This window comes from Podarcis gaigeae, assembly GCF_964106915.1.
Source record: "Podarcis gaigeae genome assembly, chromosome: 3".
Lineage (NCBI taxonomy): Eukaryota > Metazoa > Chordata > Lepidosauria > Squamata > Lacertidae > Podarcis > Podarcis gaigeae.
Genome location: NC_139680.1, coordinates 9,165,394 through 9,173,689, shown reverse-complemented (window position 1 = coordinate 9,173,689; position 8,296 = coordinate 9,165,394). Strand labels below are relative to the sequence as shown.

The 8,296-nt window shown below is 44.8% G+C and overlaps 1 long non-coding RNA gene across 1 annotated transcript; it reads right to left on the bottom strand.

Annotated features, from left to right (window-relative positions):
- Window positions 1-4,768: 4,768 nt before the first annotated feature.
- LOC310840790 lies at window positions 4,769-8,211 on the bottom strand. The gene is made up of 3 exons (XR_014562138.1): window positions 8,090-8,211; window positions 7,622-7,801; window positions 4,769-5,547 (listed from the first exon to the last, which is right to left on the bottom strand). It is a non-coding gene; the product is annotated as an uncharacterized lncRNA (long non-coding RNA).
- Window positions 8,212-8,296: the final 85 nt, after the last annotated feature.

Sequence of the window (8,296 nt, the reverse complement as noted above, 5' to 3'; positions counted from 1 at the left end):
CAGAGGCATTTCTCCTGGGCATGATCGGCCAATTGGTGTCAAGGAAGGATAGGACGTTTTTTATGTATGCTACCACAGCAGCAAGGATTCTTTTAGCAAAGTATTGGAAGACACAAGAACTACCCACACTGGAAGAATGGCAGACGAAGGTGATTGACTACATGGGACTGGCGGAGATGACCGGCAGAATCCGTGACCAAGAAAAAGAGACGGTGGAAGAAGATTGGAAGAAATTTAAAGTATATCTTAAGAACTGTTGTAAAATAAATGAGTGCTAAAATGTCAAGGGAAAGGAAAATATAGAATTATAGCTGTAATTGATTAAGTATGAGAAGAAGTTAAAAAAGAAAATAAGTAATTAGACAATTGGTGTGAGGGGTTGTTGAAAATTTTTTAAAACAGGGATGCAGAAAAGGGGAGGTAAGGGGAAGTCTGGGAAGTAAGGTTTATGAAAAAGAGGTTTTGAAATTATACATGTTTATATGTTTTGTTTGTCTATGTATTGTGTGTTGTTTTGTTTTTAATTTGTGTTGGAAAACCAATAAAAAATTATATAAAAAAAACAACAGAAGGTCGGCAGTTCAAATCCCTGCGACGGGGTGAGCTCCCGTTGCTCGGTCCCTGCTCCTGCCAACCTAGCAGTTCGAAAGCACCTCAAAGGGCAAGTAGATAAATAGGTACCACTTTGGCGGGAAGGTAAACGGCGTTTCTGTGCGCTGCTCTGGTTCGCCAGAAGTGGCTTAGTCATGCTGGCCACATGACCCGGAAGCTGTATGCTGGCTCCCTCTGCCAATAAAGCAAGATGAGTGCCGCAACCCCAGAGTCAGTCACGACTGGACCTAATGGTCAGGGGTCCCTTTATCTTTACCTTTAACCCAACATGACCCCACCAGATATTGCTGAGCCACAACTTCCACCATGCCATGGACTGTGCCGCCTGGAGCTAATAATGGGAGTTGGGAGTCCAAGCTGTCAAAACCGAGCACCCATCCAGCAGCACAGAGTTCTTTCCTTCGGCAATCAAAGGAAGGCAGCCAAAAAAATTCCACACCGGGCGATCAATTAATCCCGTACCGCCTGAAGGCCAGACAGATGAGCTAGTCCTGCTGGTTCTACCTCTAGCTGAGGCCAGGAAGAGGTGTGGCCACCTTAAGCAGACATACCTCTGGTGCCTCCCGATTGGCCAACTGGCAAGAAGCCATCGCCAGCTTAGCCCCACTTTGTTGCTGCACGCTCCGTTCTGACAAAAGGGGGGGAGGCAAAGCTGCAGCTCCATGCATGGGCTGGGGAAAATTGATTTCCTTCATATCTGCTCCACTGTGTAGCCGAAGGCAGAGGAGGCTTTGGATCAGAGTTTTCCTTCTCCGTGCACTACCTTCCCAGACTGATGAGCCTCACCTGCCCTGGGCAGTAATCAGCTTCTTGACCATCAGACCCGCTATTGGTCTCATCCGCTCCATCCGCCAGAGCTTGTCTTTGCATGCAGAATACGTCCCCAGTCCAATGAGGGTTTGAGACCCATCGGCTACCCTCACCTGGATTAGCCAGCCAGTTGAAACTGTTCCCAGGGTGTGGCCGCTGTTGCATGCTGACAGCTTCTAGGAGTCACAGGCGATTGCTGAGTGCAGGGAGGAGACCAAAGGTGGACAAACTACCCCAGAAGAAGCATGATGTGCTCCCTTGCCAGAGGTACCACCCCTCCTTTAACACCCCAAAGAGCATACAATCTAAAAGAAGTGACACGGAGGAAACAGCATAGGAAGCGGAAAGAGGAGTAAACAGAGGAAGAACACGTCCTTGTTTCCCATGCTATGGGCTTAAGCCAGCCTTTGCCATCCAGGCTGGCTGGGGCTGATGGGAATTGTAGCAGCCAGGGTTGATGGGAATTGTAACACTAGGTTGTTGAAGACGGTGGTGTCTGTTTATTCAGTCATTTTTGTTCTCCATCAATTCTTTTGTACCAAGGGCTTCATGAAAAATATGGGCCTTGAGGAGGGATTTGGAGTAAGTGAGAAAGGTGAGATCATGCAATTAGTGTATTGAAATGCTGCATATTTTGAGGGAGGGTAGGATTGTCCTGCATCTACACTGTAAACAAAAGAACAGTTTAACACAGGGAAATTGTAATAATAATGTTAAGGGGTGGGTGTGTTTTAATCACTGTCAAGTATCATTGGAAACTAGAAAGATAAAACACTGGGCGAGGCAGGTGTAAGAAAAAGGTAAAATAGCCCTCTCAAGTAGTAGGTCAGTGACAGGTGAACCCACCTGCTTAAATGAGTAATTATTACACATTGATTAGAAAGGGTACTCAGGGTGAATGCAAACACTATCGCTAAAAGGGGAAAAAAAGAAATACTACTGCTGCCATCTGCTGTGAGTGAAACAAATCAAGCTACTTCTCTTTTGTGAAATTCAGGAAATGATAGCACATTGGTAGTTGTAGGGCACACATACTTCATAAAGGGACAATGGGGTGGGTTAGATGTCTTATTTTAACAGATCAATAGTAAAAGCTCCAGTAACTCTCCAAAGACTTTATTGTGCAAATGCACAGCACTCAGGAAGCTAATCGTCCCCTTGTCAATTAGCCCCATTGAGGCTAATCACCCTTTTTGTAGAAATCCCATTTCAAATGAATAGGCGCAGCAAAAGTGGCACAAAGAGTCTCTCCACTGCACCCAAATAATGTTTATCCTCTGCCCCACCTCTTAAGGCTTTGTTTTGAATGAAGCCTGGGGGGGGGGCAGCTTTGACAAGCACACCTACAACAGGTGAAACTGCCTCTTTCAGGGAAAATGGTAAGAGCAGACACAGGCAGCAGCCTCATACTTCACGGCCAGTGGGACTAGGACACACTTGCTTCTCTATTTTGTAAGCTTTATACACTAGGTAAAGGTAAAGGAACTCAGAGAATTCTCTGCACCAAACTAAAATCCCCAGAATTCCTTCAGGAAGACAGCCAGGACAGTAAAAGTAATACAAAACAGATATGAGTTTGTCGTGCAGATATGCTCAGATTCCTTTCCATCATATTGCTGGTTTTTGGTTTGGTTTGCCTAAAATTTGTGGCTTTTAGCTGATGGGCAGGTTGGCTGTAAGCTGCCACAGAACAGTCTGAAATCATCAATCTCTGAATGTTCCTGTAGCAGAACAGCCCGTTCCTGGAAGGACTGAATCAATTTTCCTTATTTCATTTCCATCTCCTGGAAACCTCAGGAGTTTCAATTCTTTTCCTTCTGGTACACAGTCTAAAAGCTTACTCTAGCTAGTATATTACTTGCAAGTCTAAATAGCATGTATATTTAATATGGGACTTTGAGTCTATGTTTTAAAAATAAAAATTTCAACACCCATGAATGCATTCTATCACGGTATGAATTGTTACTGCTCTTTGTTTGCTTTACATATCCCAGTGATGTGGTGAAATATCTAGATATCTTCTTATATTGTTTCCATTATTTCACATGAGGAAATTGTGGCTTAACTTTGGGAGATTGCCATCGATGGCCTTCCCTGCGAGTTTCCCCCTCTTTCCGTCACCACTACCCAGAATGGAACGAGAAATCCCAGCAGAGGCATCAGATCTCATAAACCTAAGACATATATTAATGACTGATGGAGTGCTGGTCTATGTGGGGCTCCTCTCACCCCTTGACCTGCAGTTAGGACAGAATGCTGCAGCACAATTGCTGATAGGACTGAGACCTTGTCTGCATATGACACCTGTGCTCAGAAATCTGCACTGGCTGCTGATTTGCTACCAGGCCAAGTTCAAAGAGTTACTATTAGCATTTAAAGCCCTTAACAATTTTGGACCAGTTTACCTCCAAGTTTGCCTAGCCCCACATGTGCCTACTGGACAGCTTTGATTGGGAGAATTGGCACTGCTATAAGTGCCACATAATAACTGTTCCGCATCTAGTGTGGCAGCTCTTGAACTTTGGAATCCAGCAGGCATTTTCATTGTACTCTCTTTAGAACCTGCTAAAAACAGGTGTAGACCAGCCAACCCAGGTGTTTTAGAAAGTTGAGGTAGTTTAGTATATTTTGTAAAGGTAAAGGTAAAGGTACCCCTGCCCGTACGGGCCAATCTTGACAGACTCTGGGGTTGTGCGCCCATCTCACTTAAGAGGCCAGGGGCCAGCGCTGTCCGGAGACACGTCCGGGTCACGTGGCCAGCGTGACATCGCTGCTCTGGCGAGCCAGAGCCGCACACGGAAACGCCGTTTACCTTCCCGCTGGTAAGCGGTCCCTATTTATCTACTTGCACCCGGAGGTGCTTTCGAACTGCTAGGTTGGCAGGCGCTGGGACCGAGCAGCGGGAGCGCACCCCGCCGCAGGGATTCGAACCGCCAACCTTTCGATTGGCAAGTCCTAGGCGCTGAGGCTTTAACCCACAGCGCCACCTGCGTCCCATAGTATATTTTGTATAGGGTTGCAATTTTCTTAATTTTCCTGTTTTTCCTTTGGTGAACTGCTTTGAGCTTTTTTGCAATCCAGCAACGTATAAAGCCTGCCAACCTAGCAGTTCGAAAGCACGTCAAAGTGCAAGTAGATAAATAGGTACCACTCCGGCGGCAAGGTAAACTGTGTTTCCGTGCGCTGCTCTGCTTCGCCAGAAGCGGCTTAGTCATGCTGCCCACATGACCCGGAAGCTGTACGCCAGCTCCCTCGGCCAGTAAAGCGAGATGAGCGCCGCAACCCCAGAGTCGGCCATGACTGGACCTAATGGTCAGGGGTCCCTTTACCTTTACCTTTTTAGCCAGGCAATTGCTGGGTATAAATAACTACAACACTCATCCAGATGAACAGTCTTTTGGTCTATGGTGCCTTCACAACCCTTTACCCTCCAAACTGCATCAAGTGTTAAGTAACTGGGGGAAGGACCATAGCAAGTTTATTAGATCGCTCCTAACAGGCTCTTCCAAATGCAGCTGATGACCCAGTCCCCAGTGTCAAGTGCAGCTCTTGACAATGTTTCTGAAACACATCCAAGTAATTTCAGTGCAGTTTGATCCTTTACGCCAAAGTCATGAGGTCAGCCAGATAAGCCCATCTGTCTTCAATTTGCCATGCCTACCTCATGCGTACGGTGAAATCATACATTGCCAGTGCTGTTATCCATCAGTGAGGGGTAACCTACAAGCTTGCTGTTTAAAGAACGCAGGTTAAAGGACTGTTATCAATTTTAACCTCAGAGTTCACTGCAAACAGTCATTGAGTTTCTCAGATATAGCAAATTAAAGGTCAAGGAACTCAAGTTTAGGCACAGAGGATTTCCTTTCACTTGCACTTCATCCTTGGCTGACATATGTAATGACTTTGAGATATCCTTCTTGTTCTTGACCCAGAGCTCCCCTACTAATCTTGTCAAGCCAGCATCTGTATGTAATAAATGGCAGCTTCCACTCAGCAAACCCCAAGACACATTCAGTTGTCAGCATGTGTATTATGGGTTCAGCTGCTTCTTGATGATCATCAGTCCATTGATCTTTCAGTTCTGGACAACTCCAAGGCCATGGTATCCTTCCTTCCCTTCTTATACTGTTCCTATCAAAAGTAACATCAAAGGTTTATTACTAAGATAGTTCAGAGGCTCCCAAACTGTGGCCTGTGGACCACCAATGGTCCACAAGCTTCATTCAGGTGGTCTGCAGAGTGTCTGTGGATTTGTGGTTGAAGATGGGAAAGGGAACATCCATCTCATTACATCAGGCATAGGCAGACTCTGGCCCTCCAGATGTTTGGGACTACAATTCCCATCATCCTTAGCTAACAGGACCAGTGGTCAGGGATGATGGGAATTGTAGTCCCAAACATCTAGAGGGCTGGAGTTTGCCTATTCCTGCATTACATAGACATATTGGTTTTAACTGAATTTTACTTTATTGTATTACAAGTTGAATTATATGGAATACAATCAAATACAGTACAGTGGTACATTGGTTTAAGAGCAGCTTAGTTTATGAACAACTTGGATTAAGAATGCTGCAAACCTGGAAGCAGGTGTTTTGGTTTGTGAACTTTGCCTTGAAATAGGAACATGTTGAGTATGTTCCATTTGTAAAATGAGTCCCCCGCTGCTATGGAAAAGCACACCTTGGTTTCAGAACGCTTTGGTTTAAGAACGGTCTTCCGGAAGGGATTAAGTTCGTAAACCAAGGTACCACTGTATATAAGAAATAAAGTAAGCCAAAAACATACCATTAAATATCATCCAGCACCTAGCACAGTGTATTACAGTTGTTACAACAGGCAGAAAAAGAAATCATTAAGCCATTTGTCAAGATGTTCAGCAGTTTTCAAGTGGTCCAGGGGAATAAAGTCTGGGAACTACTGGGCTAGCCTAGTTCTAACTCAGACACTGCATTTTTGTCTGTACTGTACCACTTGAGAATGGACATGATGGAGAAACCCATAAACAAGCAAAACTGGCAAATCAAGGAGAAGGCTAGGATAGAACCTCTCACCCTGACAGGCTAGTTTTCTAAGTGCAGGGATATTTCCCCCTTAGTGGAACATTCAGTAAGAAGAGCCTCCACCTGCAGTCTCAAGTAGTGCAGCCCAGACACAGGATGACCATCTCATCAGTAACCAGACCATTCTACAATGTACCTTTCAAATCCCGGAAACATCCTTACTGCTTTTAACCTTGGGCAGTCCTTCAAAGCTGATAACTTGTCAGGGTTAGGTCATACACTTGCCACTCCAACAACTCATCTGGGACCAGCCGATATTTGACTTTTCCACTCCCAGTCCTGTTTTCTATTAGAAGCCATTCCATCTTGTCATCAAATATTTGTGCAGTTTTATGAGGAATTATTCCCTGAATTTGCTTGTTTTCCTGCTCCTTTCCTAACTCTTTTCCCTTCTGAATTGTGCCTGTTAGATTGGAAGTCTTCAGGCAGGAACTTAGTTGATATTGCTATTGTTTATCATTGTACAGTGCTGTAAAACTTTGCTATGAAGCCAGTGTGGTGTAGTGGTTAAGAGCGGTAGACTCGTAATCTGGGGAACCGGGTTCGCGTCTCCGCTCCTCCACATGCAGCTGCTGGGTGACCTTGGGCTAGTCACACTTCTCTGAAGTCTCTCAGCTCCACTCACCTCACAGAGTGTTTGTTGTGGGGGAGGAAGGGAAAGGAGAATGTGAGTCGCTTTGAGACTCCTTTGGGTAGTGATAAAGCGGGATATCAAATCCAAACTCTTCTTCCATCTTATGCTCAGCCTGTATGTATTGTGTCAATAAAAACCTTGCGTCGCATAAACCCCATCAGTGATCTTCATTCCAAGGAAACTCATCCTGAGCTGGAACTGCTGCAACATCTTCCTCCTTAAAGACCAGAGTGCATCCTTCCGTATTCCAAAACTTTTGCAGATGTTCTGAAGAACTTGCACTTGGGAACTGACAGTTTTAATCCTGCTCCACTAAACATGGAAGAACCTTCATACATCTTGCTTAAGGATCATCAGCGGTTTCTGAAAATATTAAGTAATCCAAGAATCCTATGACTTCAGTGATAGTGATGTCATTCTTAACATGTTCCACCATTGTTTGGAAGACTGCCAGAGCATTTGTCAATCCCTGTGACATCATCATAGGAAACTGCCAAATACCCACCATAGTAATAGTAATAGATGATGTTTTGAGTCTTTCTTCTTTTCCTACTGCAATCATGACATTCACTCTTCAAGTCAAGTTCAGGCTCCTTCTATGCCTGGTAAAAGATAAGTATTCTTCATGCCTAAACTGTTCAGAAGCCTTTAGTCCATCACGATTATCAACAAATTTGTCTTCTTCCTGATTAGAACAATGGGAGATGCATAAAGACCAAGTGGACACCTCTTTGAGGCCATGATCGCAATCCTCAAAATCAACTGGAGAAACTGTTGCACCAGAAGCAGCTTAGTCATGCTGGCCACATGACCTTGAAGCTGTCTGCAGACAAACATTGGCTTCCTCGGCCTGAAAACAAGATGAGTGCCACAACTCCATAATCACCTTTGACTGGACTTAACCGTCCAGGGGTCCTTTACCTTCTACCTTTACCTACCTTTTGTGTACAAATAAATGGGGTTGATTCATTACCTTGTTATTATAGACCTCTGGTAAGAGAACCTAATATGCAGGAACAGGAGAGTAAAAGTAAGTTAAGAAACCCCAGTCTGGTCCAAGGTGCAAAGGGCATAATTCTCATGAACGTGGTGAGCAATGTGTTAGCGTGCCAGGCAGTGTCTCCTTGTTATTCAGGTGAACAGCAATTGTAGGCTGGTACACTGGCCAGTTTCCCTCTCC